The sequence below is a fragment of the Ictalurus punctatus genome, unplaced genomic scaffold (genome assembly GCF_001660625.3).
Source record: "Ictalurus punctatus breed USDA103 unplaced genomic scaffold, Coco_2.0 Super-Scaffold_100060, whole genome shotgun sequence".
NCBI classification, from domain to species: domain Eukaryota; kingdom Metazoa; phylum Chordata; class Actinopteri; order Siluriformes; family Ictaluridae; genus Ictalurus; species Ictalurus punctatus.
The window spans coordinates 394,849-411,202 of record NW_026521090.1 but is presented as its reverse complement, the minus strand read 5'-3'; the positions used below and the strand labels follow the sequence as shown (position 1 = coordinate 411,202).

Here is a 16,354-nt window from a genome sequence, read left to right as displayed (position 1 = left end):
GCAAATTTCCTACTGATGCGTATCTTTTCCAAAACATGGCTTTCGATGTCTGTGGACATATCATCAGTACATCTGGCGATTGTGTTATCTGAGAGCGGGAGTTTAGATATGTCTTTAACCGCGTCAGGGCCGAGCATCTCGTTGACAGTGTCTTTGCGGGCAGGTAGTATTAACGTCTCTGCCACAGTGTGGGACTTTTTTCATTTAGCTACAAGTTCAGCAACTAGCATTGAGGGCTTTCTAATTTACCTTTGTGGTTTTTCTCATTAATGTTGCCTGTTTCGGTGTTTTCACGCAGGCAAACAAAATAGTCCATCGGCTTGTTTTGAAGCGACGGGTGTTTCGCTTGGAGATAGCGTTTAAGCTTGCTTGGCACCATGGCGCTATTGGACTGCTTCTCGCCACACACCAAGCATAATGGAGTCGGGGTCATCTCATCGCTGGTGAAAGTAAATCCTAACGAAAGATAACTTTCGCTGTATTGCCTCGAGCTCACCGTCTTTGCTTTCTTTTTACCACCACTCATACTAGGCCCTTCACCTGGGTCACAATCTTGTCCAGGGCCCAGTTCGGAGTTTGCATTTTTCCTTTTTAAAAACTTCTTCATCACTGCCACCACGACCTGTCGCATGCGTCACTAATTCTCTTGTCTCTAAGAAGGTAGGAGGCAATTACCTGCTGCCACCCGGACGAATATTACATTACTCTGCCAGTCACTATATTACAGCACAGACACTCAACAATGGCTTATTATTTGCAGATAATCATGGATAAATTTTAATAAAAAAGAATTTTAAGACTAAGTGAAATTGGACAATTTCTCAAGGCACGCCTGACGATCTCTCACAACACACTAGTGTGCCACGGCACAGTGGTTGAAAAACACTGCTCTACGGTACGTAGACTGCATTACATGCGTGTTGAGCAGAGAGGAGATATTATAATATTATACAGTATCTGGAAATATAGCGTGTGACTGCTGCTGAAATAAGGAAGAGACTTAGGATTCTCCTTTTCAAATCTGAAACCAAATTGCTGAACAGCACAATACTTACCTGAACAGCACACTCTGCGAAGTCTTTAGTTATTTAACCTAAGCATTGGTGGTTCAGTGGTAGAATTCTCGCCTGCCACGCGGGAGGCCCGGGTTCAATTCCCGGCCAATGCAGAAGTGAGTTTTGAAAGTTAAGCCTTCACCAAAAGAACATTATAAGCCTTATCATTTCTGCCCAAACTAGACCAACTCCATGCTGCTGAAATATACAAGAGACTTAGGATGCTCCTTTTCTATTTTGAAACCAAACTGTTTAATCAGAACAATACTTAATGAAAAGCACACTCTGCATTGTCCTTACTCATTTAAGATAAGCATTGGTGGTTCAGTGGTCAAATTCTGACCGACCACGCGTGAGGCCGGGGTTCGATTCCCGGCCACTCACGACTGAGTTTTGAATATTGAGCATTCACCCAAAGAACTCTACAAGCCTTATCAATTCTGTCCAAAAAAAGGGTAGCAGACACAGTCCATGTTGCTCAAATATACAAGAGCCTTAGGATGCTCCTTGTCAATTTTGAAACCAAATTGCTGAGTCAGCACAATACTTACCTGGAAAGCGCCCTCTGTGAAGTCCGGGTTAGATTCCAGGCCAATGCACAACTGAGTTTTGGAGACGTTTGTGTTGCTTGAGCCTTCACCCAAAGCACTTCACAAGCCTTATCAATTCCACCCAAAACTAGGGTAATGGACAAACTCCATGCTGCTGAAAAATGGAAGAGATTCTCCTTTAGAATTTTAAACCAAATTGCTCAAGCAGCACAGTACTCAGCTTGAAATCGCACTCTGCGAAGTCCATGGATTTTTAAGATAAGCATTGGTGGTTCAGTGGTAGAATTCTCACCTGCCACGCAGGGGCCAGTCACACGTAGGTGTAGAGCGCTGACTAGCCAATAGAAAGCGAGGATAATCCAGGAGGAGGGTCGGACGAACCTAACGTAAAAACATCCGTTCAAATATTTATATTATATTATCTGTTACATATTGTATCTATGTAATTTTTTAAAAGCGGCATTGTCAACATTTACTATTCCGATACTCTTTCAGTGTGTAAAATTAACTGTTAAAGAAGAATGTGAAATTAACAGTTTGTCAAAATGAAAATAACTATTGAAATAATATATGCAGGGTGTGTTATAGTAAGTTATTGAAAATGTATTCCAAAATAAGGACTAAGATTTTAAAACATTTAAAATACAAGCTAGATAAAACATATTTACAAATACACAGGACAATTTTGTTTTGTTTTTTTAAATACAATGTTGTCTATACACAATTCCACAATGGTAGAGAGAGAGAGAGAGAGAGAGAGAGAGAGAGAGAGAGAGAGAGAGAGAGAGAGAGAGAGAGAGAGAGAGAGAGAATACAGAAGACGTAGAATGAGATTCATGGGCAACAGTATTACACAGGATTTGTAACTATTTACCAAAATCCAACCTTGTGCTTGGCTTGCAATCAGACATGCCATGCACAGACCTTAAATACTGTGTTTCACAACAAAGTTATTTTCTCTTTTCAACAATCCACCTCTGCCTCTCAGCCTCATAGAATGAAGACTGCTGAAACTCTGCCCATGTCGTCTCTGCATTCATTCCCTGTGCCTGATACAGGGAGAGCACTTTAGAAAGACAGTAAATGTATCTGCCTGCCGCTCCAGGGAAACCAGGGTGGATATGAGGACTATTGGGTCCTTGTTTTAGTGGCTGGTGGCAGAACCTGCACAGATGACCAGAAGGCCCTCTGCAGAGTATGCCTCAAAGACTTTCCTGGAGCAGTAGAAGTATTTAACATCACCAGCCTGCTAAAAGAAATGTACAGAGGAGCCATCACCCATGTAATGAGAAATTGGCTGACCACAAGCTAAACAGGATCTAATTTGTTTTTTTTGGTGTCTTCTCAACTGCTGCCTGTGTCAGAGGTGCGTCTTCAGGAACACCACTAGCAGGTGGATTGAACAGAGTGGGAGGCTGTATTGTTCCTGATCACATCTTTTCTTTGAGGTGTTGACTTCTCTTGCAAAGAAGGATTGTCTTTAATGCTTCTTGCCTCTTCAGATGAGTCCCGAAGTAAATCACCTGATGGCCTCTCCTGAAGGACACGTTGATTCTCCCAGGGATTTTTTTTTTCTTCATGCTGATGGCCTGAATAGTACCCATAGATATGAACAATTAACATAAATAAATATATAAAAAGAATTTACTTAGTTATGCATTATGTTTTGTAAAGTAAAATTATGGTCACTGATTCTTTTAAAATAACTTGACAGGTTTCATATTAGAGCAAAAGATCAATGACCCAAAATTTAATTATACAACTATTGAAAAGATACACATCTACTCTAATATATTCTAACTTAATCTAACATAACTGTGTGATCTGCTCACTTGTTACCAAAAGACTTAAAAGAAATAAAAAGAAATAAACAAAAAGAGATGAAAGCTGAAAAAATAAAGCCAATAAAGTATTAACTGGTTTACGCGGTAGCGGAGGCCATTCAAAATGTAGATCTTCAAAAAAAAAGAAAATTTAAAAAAAGAAAACACCAAGCTTCGGAACAGCGCCATGGAATCAACGTGTGGCGAAAAATATATTGTATCCGTAGTGATAAGGACTACCACTGAGAATTAACTGGAGAAGTTTTGGAAAGTTGAGCATAACTACTTTCCGTTCCGGGAAAGTTAAGCAGAACTACTTTCAGCTAACTACCCTGGCAGCGGTGGGATTTGAACCCACACCCCCAAAGAGACTGGAGTCTAAATTCAGTGCCTTGGACCACTCGGCCACACTACCCCGGGCTGACGTGGTGGTAAACCCATTCGTGGTAAGAAGGTGACCGGGTCATTCCGCCGGACAACAAGAAATCTGGCATGGGCGTGACAAATGGGCTGTTGTGAGACTCAAGTGCCTTTCACTTAACCAGCTCTGCCGGAGACATCTAACCATTTCCAGCTGAAGACAGAGCTAAGGCGTGGTCTTTTGGACGCGATTCGTCTAGGCTTAAGAACCCATGGTCCACGGTCACATCGGTAGTGTTTGCGGAAGAGCTCTTCTGCTATGACCTTACATCCCACTTACAGTGGTGCTTGAAGGTTTGTGAACCCTTTAGAACTTTCTATACATCTTCATTACCAGGACCTAAAACATCATAAAGATTTTCACACAAGTATTAAAAGTAGATAAAGAGAACCTAATTAAAGAAACCAGACAAACATATTACACATGGTCATTTATTTATTGATGAAAATGATCCAATATTGCATACCTGTGAGTGGCAAAAGTATGTGAACCTTTGCTTTCAGTATCTGGTGTGACCTCGGTGTGCAGCAACAACTGCAAACAAACATTTCCAGTAACTGTTGATCAGTCCTGCACGTCAGCTTGGAGGAATTTTAGCCCATCCCTCATTATAGTACAGTTTCATCTCTAGGATGTGGGTGGGTTTCCTCACATGAGCTGCTTGCTTCAGGTCCTTCCACAGCATTTCTATTGGATTAAGGTCAGGACCTTGACTTGGCCATTCCAAAACATTGACTTTATTCTTCTTTAACCATTCTTTGGTAGAACGACTTGTGTGCTTAGGGTTGTTGTTGTTGTGGATAAAAATGACATGAAATAAACATGAGGGAGACCTAGTATGAGTAATATGTAATTTTATTGAAAATTCACAGGACTGGTGGGTGCGTAATCTTGAGGAGAGCGGTAGGGGGAAGAAAATGGGGTGTGTCCTGGGGACATGGGATAGTCAGCAAAGGTGAAATAAGGAGACCACTGAGAGTACGGTGGACTGACAGGTGAGAAGAGGGAAGAATGGTCAGAGCCTAGAACAGAGAAGGTGACATCATCCTCAGACTGAAAGCTGGAGGGAGGGTCTGTCTGTGTAGAGGCGTCAATACACACATTCACGGGGTGGATTCTGTATCTGAGAGGGGGGGACCCTGCATTTCCATTTCCAGAGGGGGTGCTGCGAAGAATGTTAAGTATCACCATGATGTCAGCAGTGACATGCGCGAGCTGATAGTGAGTGTTCAGATCTAAATCCAGCCCCTCCAGTAAAGGAGAGAAGAAAAAATGACGACGGGCACCTAGACACACAGAAGCGGTATTAGGCGGATACTGACAAATTGGATTCACACTTTAAGATCTTTAAGAGTAACACACTATGGTTTATTAGTCACAGAGAAGTATAAGAGCTGAGGAGTGCAAACACACACACTCTCGTACAGTCAAGGGCAGGCGTACAGACATAACACACACACACTCTCTGTCTCTCTCTCTCACACACACATATAACATTATAACATTATAAGAATAATAAAAAGGAGTATTAAGATGTTATAAGGGTAATATAAAGAGTAGTAGGATATGTAGGATATTAGAAGGGTAATATAATGATATTATGAAGTAGGAAGTACAGTAAACAATTTGCAAGCAGTATAACTATATATAAAATAGAGATATAGAGCAAATATGAAAATAAATTATAAACCAGAAATACAGAAAAATGTAAAAGAAACTTACTCATAATTCAGATGGTGAAGATTCTTGTCTCAGACGATGGAGGCCTTAATTTTAAGAGAAAACCATGAGGAGCCATTTATAAGGGTAGCTGAGTCAAGCTGCCCCCGCGAGATAACAATGAGACCAAGGTCTCTCTAAATTGTTTTGTCTCTCTCTCACTTTCAATCCTAATGGTATCCAGAAAGGCCTCTTTCAAAACATAATGGTAAATTTGATAAGCCTCTTTTGAAAACATAATGGTAATGTAGATGAGCTCTTTTTTAACCCTATTGGTATTGATATCATAGTCTTTCTGAAATATATTGGTTATCTACTGTGTAAATACAGGTGTCAGATCACTTCTGAGAATTCTCATTGGAGTGGATCTCGTGTGATGGAACGGAACCAATAAATCTGGACCCTTGCTTCTTCTCACTCACGGCTGGTGTCTTTTTTTCTATCTCCAACTGGGTTCACAGATGTGAGTATTTGCTTCTATATTGAATTTTAAGTGTTTTTGGGTAATAGGCTAAATTTGGGCCAGCATTGTCTTGCTGCATGGCCCACTTTCTCTTGAGATTCATTTTACGGACAGATGTCCTGACATTTTCTTTTAGAATTTGCTGGTATTATTCAGAATTCATCGTTCCATCAATGATGGCAAGCCGTCCTGGCCCAGATGCAGCGAAACAGGCCCAAACTGTAATGCTACCACCACCATTTTTCAGAAATGGGATACGGGTCTTATGCTGGAATGCGGTGTTTTCCTTCCCCCAAACATAACCCTTCTCATTTAAACCAAAAAGTTCTAGTTTGGTCTCACCTGTCCACAAAACATTTTTTCCAGTAGCCTTGTCCATGTGATCTTTAGCAAACTGCATGCAGGAAGCAATGTTCTTTATGGAAAGCAGTGGCTTTCTCCTTGCAATCCTGCCATGCACTCCATTGTTGTTCAGTGTACTCATTATGGTGGACTCATGAACATTAAAATTTGCCAATGCGAGAGAGGTCTTTAGTTGCTTAGAAGTTACCCTGGGATCCGTTGTGACCTCATGGACAATTACATGTCTTGCTCTTGGAGTGATCTTTGTTGGTTGACCACGCTTGGGGAGGGTAATCATGCTCGTGAATTTCCTTCATTCGACCACAATCTGTCTGACTGTGGATTGGTGGAGTCCAAACACTGAAATAGAGCACACGGTTGCAAAATGTGTAGCCACAGTGCTGGCTTTTCACATTTCTCCACTCTCTCTAGTGCTAGCTCAGGGACCTGTACAAAGCTTTCCGTTTGTAGGCCTTGTAGGTGTGAGACAGACTGCAACAAAGCCAGCCATTGTTGTAAAGAGGAGGCAAAATAACAAGTTTGCAACGAGGATGGGATTCGAACACACACGTGCAGAGCACAACAGGTTAGCTGTCCATCGCCTTAACCTCTCGGCCACCTTGTCCGAGGCCCACTGCTTTTAACGAAAACTATGCAAATTAGGGTTTAATGTTAGCTGACTAGATGACTGCTTCTCAAATAGATTTTAGTCAAGTCTTCAGGTACGAGCTGTGCTGTCATATAAACTGAAGGGTGACGATGCGGCGAGACGGCCCAAAGGTCTCACAGAACGGGACAATTCCCTAGTTGAGCCGTCGCAATGCAATCCAGTCCTTGGGTGGCTAGGTACCGACTACCTATGGACTGCCCATCTCAGCGAGTTAAATTTCTTTGGAAAATGTAACTTTTACCCATGACCCGGAAAAGGATTAAGCGGTATAGAAGATGGATGGATGGAAATGTAACTTTTATTCTTACCTGGATATACACAACAACTGTGGAAAAAGGGGGTATGAATTGGGACGTTCGTGAGGCAGCATGCTACATGGTGTATAGCATGAAAGTGTGGGAGAAAAACCTGCATAAAGCCTTTGGAGACAAGACATCACCCACCATAAGCTAACTACCCTGGCAGCAGTGGGATTTGAACCCACACCCCGGAAGAGACTGGAGCCTAAAGCCAGCACCTTGGACCACTCAGCCACACGACCCTAGGCCAAGCTAGTGGTATACCCATTTGTGGTAAGAAGGTGACCAGGTCATTCCACCAGACAACAAGAAATCTGGCATGGGCGCGACAAATGGGCTGTTGTGAGACTCAAGTGCCTTTCGCTTAACCAGCTCTGCCGGAGACATCTAACCATTTCCAGCTGAAGACAGAGCTAAGGCGTGGTCTTTTGGAAGCGATTCGTCTAGGCTTAAGAACCCATGGTCCATGGTCACATCGGTAGTGTTTGCGGAAGAGCTCTTCTGCTATGACCTTACATCCCACTTACAGTGGTGCTTAAAAGTTTGTGAACCCTTTAGAACCTTCTATACATCTTCATTACCAGGGCCTAAAACATCATAAGATTTTCACACAAGTATTAAAAGTAGATAAAGAGAACCTAATTAAAGGATACAGACAAAAATATTACACATGGTCATTTATGTATTGATGAAAATGACCCAATATTGCATACCTGTGTGTGGCAAAAGTATGTGAACCTTTGCTTTCAGTATCTGGTGTGACCTCGGTGTGCAGCAACAACTGCAAACAAACGTTTCCGGTAACTGTTGATCAGTCCTGCACATCAGCTTGGAGGAATTTTAGCCCATCCCTCATTACAGAACAGTTTCATCTCTAGGATGTGGGTGGGTTTACAGCAGCTGTGGCCAAAAAGCATTCTAGCAGTTTTTGACATGTACATGTATTTCATCAGCACTGCTACAAGCTTATTTTTTCCCCCATAACACTAATATAGCCTTATTCTGTTTACTCAGAAAGACTATAATTTTATTTTCAGTTCCTCTCCTTAACTTCAGTCACTTCCTCACTGAAACCTATAATCAGAATAACTCCAAAGCTCAGGTCTAAGCCTAAGTCTCCACTCTAAATCATGTGTCTAGAACACAGGCTCTGAACTCTTATCTAACACATTTGGTGTTTTATCTGCTCTAAAGCACCCATCCCAGCTTGTGCAGGCCGCTTAATTAGCTGATGACTTGAATCAGGGGAGTTTGGTGCAGGTTCTAATTGAACATACTCAGGAGTGTAAGGAAGCCTCTCTAATATCTTTCTTACCGGTTCAACTCCAACTTCAGCACCACCCCAAGAAAGCACTGCATGTTAGTAGTGTTCAGGGTCAGTATCTAAACTGACAGTCTATTCACACACACTAGCACTACTGCACTTCACATCCAGTATTTCCTTCTCTAATGTAGTGGGTTCATTGGTAACAGGTTTGTCTGATTAGTATTCTGGAGAAGGTTAACAATGTCTGTGTGTTGGTTCGGAGTTGTAGTTTGTGTTTGCCATGTTTGTAGTCTGAGGTGCATTCTGGGAAACGGAGTCGCTTACTATACATTACTATAATTAGGATCAAGCTGCACATGACATTTTATGAAAGTAGTACTATGTTTTTTCTCATTTACCGGTACCTCATACAATCAAAAGGTTATTGAATTTTAATTATTTTTCTTAAAAATAAAATTAAAAAATGTAAAAACTGAGTTGTGTCGTGGAAATTAGACAACACTTGCAGACTCGTCCTCTGAGGTGAAAAAGGTTTATTACAGAAAGATGGTTAATACAGCATAGAAGAAGTATCCCAGAAGACAAAAAAATTTACATGATCATCCTGTTTACAACGTTTCAGCCAGGCTCTTAATGCATGCTGTTACCTTCTTGAGCATCAGTGAATGTTTGCACCTTTTGGAATAGTCGTGTATGAGTCTTTCGATTGTCCTCAGTGTGAAAAGATGGATCGGAACATCATATAACCTCTACTGGAAAGGGCTAAAATATGCAGGAAAAGCAAAGTATGTGAAGGACCTGTCGTTCAGGTAACGACACACAGTATTAAGAATCAAACGTGTGTAAACTTTTGAATGGGGTAATTTTGATTAATTCAGCTATCATCTTGTGGACTATATGTAAACATCTGTTATGTGAAATAGCTTATTCATGGCGGTACTAAATAAGAAACAGGATTTTTATGATCAATCATATTTTGTTAAGAGTATTAAGATTTTGTAGATTCTGCAAGGGGTATGTAAACTTCTGACCGCAACTGTATAGCCACCCAGCTACTGTACCAACACACACACAATTTCAACCACTTAAAAACAGCAAGGACTTTTATAAACAATCAAAAATAGACTATAATATGAACATTTTAACAAATTAACAAAGACACCACAGTTAAAACACTCTAAATACCTTCTTTTTGCAAAAGTTTTCAAAAGTCTTCTCTTCATCTGATGCCAGCTGGAGCCACCTCTTCATGGTCCCCTCAACCTCCATCTCTGCAGCATTAGCTGTGAAGAGGTTTCTATGAACATTGGAAGAAAGCAATACATATCGTAAGGTTATTATGAATCTTAAGCATTAATTACATTTATACCATGGTGAGTATAAAATAGTGATTGTGAATATTGGATTCTGATTGGCTGGAAGGTGTGCATTATAACCGTTTATTGCACAGGTAGTTCCAGTCAGTTTGATCACTGTGAGCATTTCTAAATCAACGCGCAGCCTACATGCACACACAAACACACACACATGCACAGACACTCAAGCATACAGAGACATTCGTGAACACACATTCGTACACACAGACACTTCTTGCCGGCGCTGTCTGCAACTTGAACAAAAAAAAATATCTTTTCTGGTGAAAAGTTACATTATATTTCTCAGCAATGAGGTGTTACCATCACTGTTTGTGAAGTAATTCAACTCTCAGTTTTACTACACTACTGCTGCGCAACACTGACTATGTTTACATGGACAGCAGTAATCTAATTATTGACCTTACTCTGAGTAAGATAATAATGTGATTAAAGTGTTTACATGAGTCGCTTTTAGAATACTCCTGTCATGTTCCCGTTTTACATGTTATAGAACATAATTAGATTAACAGCCCGCGTCATTACGTCACCGCGCCACGCCGTCCGATGTCCCTCCAGAATTTCACGTATCAACATACAGTTCGTCTTCGTTATGGTATAGTATACAGTTTTGGGTGTTTTTATTTAATTTTTTTATGAACGCTTTAAGCACAGTTATTTATTTGTCATGCTGTACATGCAAGTAGACAACTGCTTGAAGCCGTGAGCTGCATCCCAAAAAGTGCACTTAGCGTCTCTATAGTAGCCGAGATAGATGCATTTTCCCTACTACAGGCCTATAGTCGGCAAGTATGCGGTTTGGGACGCAGCCGTGCTCTCTTGTTCGCCGTAAAATGTTGAGCACTGCCGTGTGTGTACGTGTCCTGTCGCAAAATGTGGTGAAAACTCACACGACGTTAATAATGTGATTCAGGTGTTTACATGTCTGTAATACACGTTGATAATGCGACTAAAACAGGAGTACTCGACATGTCTTAATTCGATTAGTGCTTACTTCGAGTAACTTGACTTTAATCAGATTAAGGTAATTAAAAATTGCTGTTTACATGGTAGTTTCCTAATCAAAGTATCGTCTTAATCGGGTTAACAGTGGATTGTTGTTGTCCATGTAAACGCACTGACTGACTGCTGAGAGGCACATGATGCAGGTAATTCATACATGCTTAATCTCTCTGTCTCTGATAGATATCTGTCAATTCATTCAAATAAATGTAATCTCATCACACTACTTTATCTCTGTGTCTGATTTATATCGGGCAAAATTCCAGATCTAACGACCTAACTAATAGAAATTAACTGTCATTTTAAACTTCTAATCAAAGTTTGTGCTCCAAAAATCAATGACAGCTTTAAATGTTATTAATTGTGGAAAGACCATGGTATAAGCGGGGTAATCCATGGCTAGGTGACGATTTGAACGAGTGGTTCTTTTCCTCCACATCATGCACTAAAATCGTTTAGTGCACATCTAGCCGTGGATTACCCCTTACATATCATCTGAGAGAGACAGCTAATTCTGTATGTAAACAGATATACTTACCAATCATGACCTCTCCAAGTTGGAGAGTGGCCAGTGAAGTCTTTCCATTGACTCCTCTCCAATTGAGGTTCTTTGCCAGGGAATTAGCAATCACCCTCTTCAATATGCGCCAAGTGCAGTCAAGCACATCCGCCCTGTCAATAAGCGCCAACCAGTTTACCCGAAACCGATGATTTTTAAACCAATAATATAATATAAAATAATATAAAATATAAATATAAATAATTAATAAGCATGTATTGCCTTGTCAACTGTGTCAGTGCTTCTCACTACTCCTGCAGTTACCCTGCCCTGTGTGCTTTCCATGTTTTGCTCCTCTACCAAAGATTAGGTCATAACTGTTCCCTCATATCAAAGTGGTGTTGAATGTTGTGCTTTGAGTATAAGAGTGTGACCTTGAGAAAACAAACACTCTCAGTAGCTGTGTAATTGTGCAAGCAATTGTTAACAAAAAAAGAAAAAAATTCTCACCAGTTTTTGCTTGCAATCCGAGCTCTGTTGCATCCTTTGCTCCAGACTATGCAGTTGAGGAAGATCTTGTAGGGCAGTAAATCTTCATCAGTATCCAAAGACTGCACCTGGAACACCTGTACTTGAAGCAAGCTCAGTGGTTTGTTGGTCCAGCTCCATCTCTAATTTAGTCAACACCTCCCTCAGCATGGCTATGGTAAAGAAGTTAACAATATTTACAAACGATACACACTACAAAACTGTACAACTCCATCCTCAGTCTTATTCCTAACCTACACAAATTCCAGTAAGATGGCTGAGTGTAAATCACGGTTAATTAATACCTACAAAAGAAAGTCAATCAGAAAGCAGGAGAATATTTGGTACTGCCGGTACTGAAAAAAAAAACTTATCGTATCATTCTTTTTAAAATTTTAGTATCAACTTGGTACAGATACTTTTGACATCACAACTTACCAATTACAACATCCTTGAATTGCAGGGATGCCAAGGATATTTTCCCATTCATTTGTAACAGATAGCTGCACAGTGACAGGGGCGGCTGTGGATCAGGTGGTAGAGCGGGTTGTCCACTAATCGTAGGGTTGGCGGTTCCCAGCCAGCATGACTCCACATGCCAAAGTGTCCTTGGGCAAGACACTGAACCCCAAGTTGCTCCCGATGGCAAGTTAGCGCCTTGTATGGCAGCTCTGCTATCATTGGTGTGCGAATGGGTAAATGAGACACAGTGTAAAGCGCTTTGGCTATAACTGCACCATTTTACCATTTAGTGACGCAGAAGCGGAGTCCGTTCCATTCCGTGGTGTTTTAATTAACGGAAGTAAAAAAAGAGATGAAGAGAAGGGTGGGGTCTTAGGAAGCAATAAAAAGAACAGGTGACTAGGTGAGAGAAAGCGGGACGCGGAAATGAGCGCCAGGTGAGAATGGCGGAACTGATGGTGTGCGTTTGCCAAGGACCATTCTAATGCTCTTACTGTGGATTATAACCTTGTGGATATTGATTCAGGAGGCTGACGAACACTTCGGGAATATTCTGCCAAGGTGATTAAACTAGCGAGCGGAGTTTTGAGGGTTCGGAGGCACATCACGGGTTTGAGATCCTTTCTTTAATACTTTTGTGGAGAACCAGTATGTTTAAATCGTTGGATGTTACTGTCTGTAAAGAACTCCGAGTGTTAAGCGGAATCTGACTGCCGGTTTCCCATGCTTTCGGGTTCACGAACTCCCGTACGCCTAAATCACCGCCATTGAAGTGCAGCTTTAAGGTGAACAACTTTTTTGTTTTGGTTAAGAATTATTTTGGGGTTAAATGTTTTTTTCTGCCTTTTGTGTGTGAAAAGTTTCTTTTATGAATAGAGCCTTGTTTCCTTATGGGTGCGTTTATTAATCCCACGTAGGGGAACTTTTTGGTTTTCATTATTTCGGTTTCTATGACTGAAACGATCTGTATTTTCTTATGTTTATTGCATAAATAATAATAAACTTATTTTGTAAGAATTGAGTAGCCTTATTCTGAGTGATGTCCAAATTATAAGTTATAAGTGACTGTTAATTTGAACTGTCTGGCGTCCAAACCCCATAAGGTACCACGCTACAGAGTGGCGCCCAAATGGGGACCGAACCGTAAGATTTAGAAAGTTTAGTTGGGGTACTGAACTTAACAGACTTGGACATTTGCGTTATTGATGGACTTGACCATTGTTAATTATTGTGAAATACAGTGTGTACATATATTTTCAGTTTTTCTGGTTGGTGTTTACATGAAATGTATGGTTATGGAGAACATTCAGGAGTCTGTGTACCTACTTGCTGCTCTGTATTGTTTCTCTTCTTCCCTGGCCATGTCTACCCCTACCCCTCGAATCAAGCACATCATTACTCTTGTCTTCTTGATGAAGGAAAGAGCCAGGCTCCCACAATCAGTGGAAAAGCAGAACCTGCCTGTGATTTTGCAAGCAGCTGTTATCTGCCTTGCTACAAAAGGCTCAATGGAAGGGAAGCCGCTCCCAGCCTTTTTCGGGCGTAGACCTCTTGCTGATAGGTGAACTTGGCGACCAGTACTTTACGGAAAATTTTCCAGTCACGTTCAGAGTCTTATTGAGCAACGAAAGAGCCAGGCTTCCACTTTCTGTGGAAAACCAGAGACTCCCTTTCATTTCGTAAGCAAATGTTCACTGCTTTGCTACAAAAGCACAAAAGAAGGAAATCTGCTCTGTCCAAGGTCTCGCTTTCCGGCTGTTCCTAGAGGACCTGATCCTACGGTGATGACAACCGGTCAGTTATTAAAGCAAAGTTCAAAATTTCTAGCTTGTTTCTGCCCGGTCTCAAACCAGGGACCTTTTGCATGTTAGGCAAACGTGATAACCACTACACTACAGAAACCACAACAGAATCTCCCTTTAGCTGTTGCCTATGGTCTTCTGATGAGAAGAGCACATACTTAAACTTTGTTCAGCAGCGTTGAATTGCCCAGCATGACATTGGTGGTATAGAGGTGAGCATAGCTGCCTTCCAAGCAGTTGACCTGGGTTTGATTCCCGGCCAAAGCACGGATTGTAACTTGGAGGTGCTTTATGGTAGTTGGCACAAAAGGAAGGAATCACCTGCCTGAAAATAAATGGGTCAACCTAATGTGCCTTAGGCCTCCCACAACTCTTTCTGCTTCCCACTTGAATTCTTAGTGCTTCTTTGCTGTTTGTAAACACAGAATATCCAATATGACATGAAGTGCATTCACACTTATTTACAGTTAATGAGCTGACTGACACTGCATTGATTCCACAAGGGAGGTATATGCTGGTGTGTATGCACTTAGGTTCACTCTTATGCAATTATTTAAATGTTCATCTGTCAGTCTTGTTCTGAATTTAGATTCGATCACGTTCATATCAGAACACGCTGCTTCACAAAGGTCTGTAGATCCAAATAAAGCAGATGCTTTGAGGGCAGCTTGGTGAATGTTCTTGTAGTTTTCTGGGTCTACAAGTCTCCAGAAATTTTGTGAATGTTGCTGAGATTTCAGCTGGATATGATTTTGGAGATTAATAACCTCCAACTCTATCTCTACAGCATTGACACTGAACAGTTCAGCCATCTGCTTTGAAATGTGATCCATGTCTATCTCCATGAAAGACGGCAACAAATGCCACACATGTCTCAAGATTTTCAAAATCGCTGAACCTTTCCTCAGATTCCTGCCCAAGCCTGGACAGGAGGTCACAATACTCGAGGACATCCAAAATTTTGGTTGCATTTGCATGGCTTTCTTTCTGTCTTTACCAATGAGGGGAAGTGTTGCAATCTTTTGTTTTTCAATTGCTAAAGGTAAAATTACAGTTTTGCTTTAAATACCTTCACAGCACTGATCATATCACATATGGTTTTGTCTTTACCTTGTAACTGTAGATTGAGCTGATTCAGTTTCTCCATCACATCAGCCAAGAATGCAAGATCAAGCAGCCATAAGACAACAGGTTAGTCCCCCCCGGTTCCATTAAAGCCTTAATTTCACTCACCAAGGAAATAAAATGGTGAAGTACCTTACTCCTACTCAACCATCTGACTTCTGTATGAAGGAGATCACCATACTTTGCAGAAATTTTGAATACAAATTCTTACATTCAGCCATAATCCAGTCCAGACATTCCCTCATCTGCTCCGTGCAGCGCTGCTTCATACACGCTGTAGGAGAAAATAAAGACTTCAGATCATCATCACCATCATCACCACCATTATGACCATCATCATTATTGTCCTCATAATCGTCATTATCATCGTCACCCTCATTGCCGTGATCATCATAGTCACTGTCATCATTGTCGTCACCATCATCGTAATCATCATCGTCATCGCAGTCATATCATCGTCATTGTCATAGTTATCATCATCGTTGCAGTCATCATCATCTTCATCGTCATCAACATCGTCAACATTGTCACCATGATCATCACACTCCAATGCTCTCCAAAACATTAAAAAAAAAGTATAAAAGAAAAAAACTTTCCGAAACACTCTAAAAAACCTGCAAAACCCTACAAAATCCTCCGAAACCCCTAAAAAATAAAAAATAAATCAGAAAACTTTTGAAACCTCCGAAATGCTAAAAAACTCAAAACCCAAAAAACCCGCCGAAACAGTCCAAAAACCCCTCAAACCCTCCAAACCTGAAAAAACTCTCCAAAAAAAAAACCCCAAAAGTTGCAGCTTTATTACAGATGTGTTGAAAATGTTTAATTTCCCAAGGGTTTACATTGGAGACCCCTAGTGGTCAAAAGAATAAAAACATGTAGAATTGCAGAACAGTAAACCTTTACTGTGTGTAAAGGCCAAGAAGAAACAAGCAGCTGATATACACAACATC

The 16,354-nt window shown here is 40.9% G+C and overlaps 2 long non-coding RNA genes and 3 other non-coding genes across 5 annotated transcripts; 1 reads left to right on the top strand and 4 right to left on the bottom strand.

Moving 5' to 3' along the window:
* Positions 1-1,097: 1,097 nt before the first annotated feature.
* trnag-gcc (transfer RNA glycine (anticodon GCC)) lies at positions 1,098-1,168 on the top strand. The gene has a single exon. It is a non-coding gene; the product is annotated as a tRNA-Gly (tRNA).
* A 2,594-nt stretch (positions 1,169-3,762) lies between these two features.
* Positions 3,763-3,844, bottom strand: trnal-uag (transfer RNA leucine (anticodon UAG)). The gene has a single exon. It is a non-coding gene; the product is annotated as a tRNA-Leu (tRNA).
* A 5,284-nt stretch (positions 3,845-9,128) lies between these two features.
* On the bottom strand, positions 9,129-9,859 carry LOC128630791 (uncharacterized). The gene is made up of 2 exons (XR_008395009.1): positions 9,796-9,859; positions 9,129-9,372 (listed from the first exon to the last, which is right to left on the bottom strand). It is a non-coding gene; the product is annotated as an uncharacterized LOC128630791 (long non-coding RNA).
* Positions 9,850-12,165, bottom strand: LOC128630790 (uncharacterized). The gene is made up of 3 exons (XR_008395008.1): positions 11,995-12,165; positions 11,524-11,657; positions 9,850-9,907 (listed from the first exon to the last, which is right to left on the bottom strand). It is a non-coding gene; the product is annotated as an uncharacterized LOC128630790 (long non-coding RNA).
* A 2,138-nt stretch (positions 12,166-14,303) lies between these two features.
* trnav-aac (transfer RNA valine (anticodon AAC)) lies at positions 14,304-14,376 on the bottom strand. Its single transcript has one exon. It is a non-coding gene; the product is annotated as a tRNA-Val (tRNA).
* Positions 14,377-16,354: the final 1,978 nt, after the last annotated feature.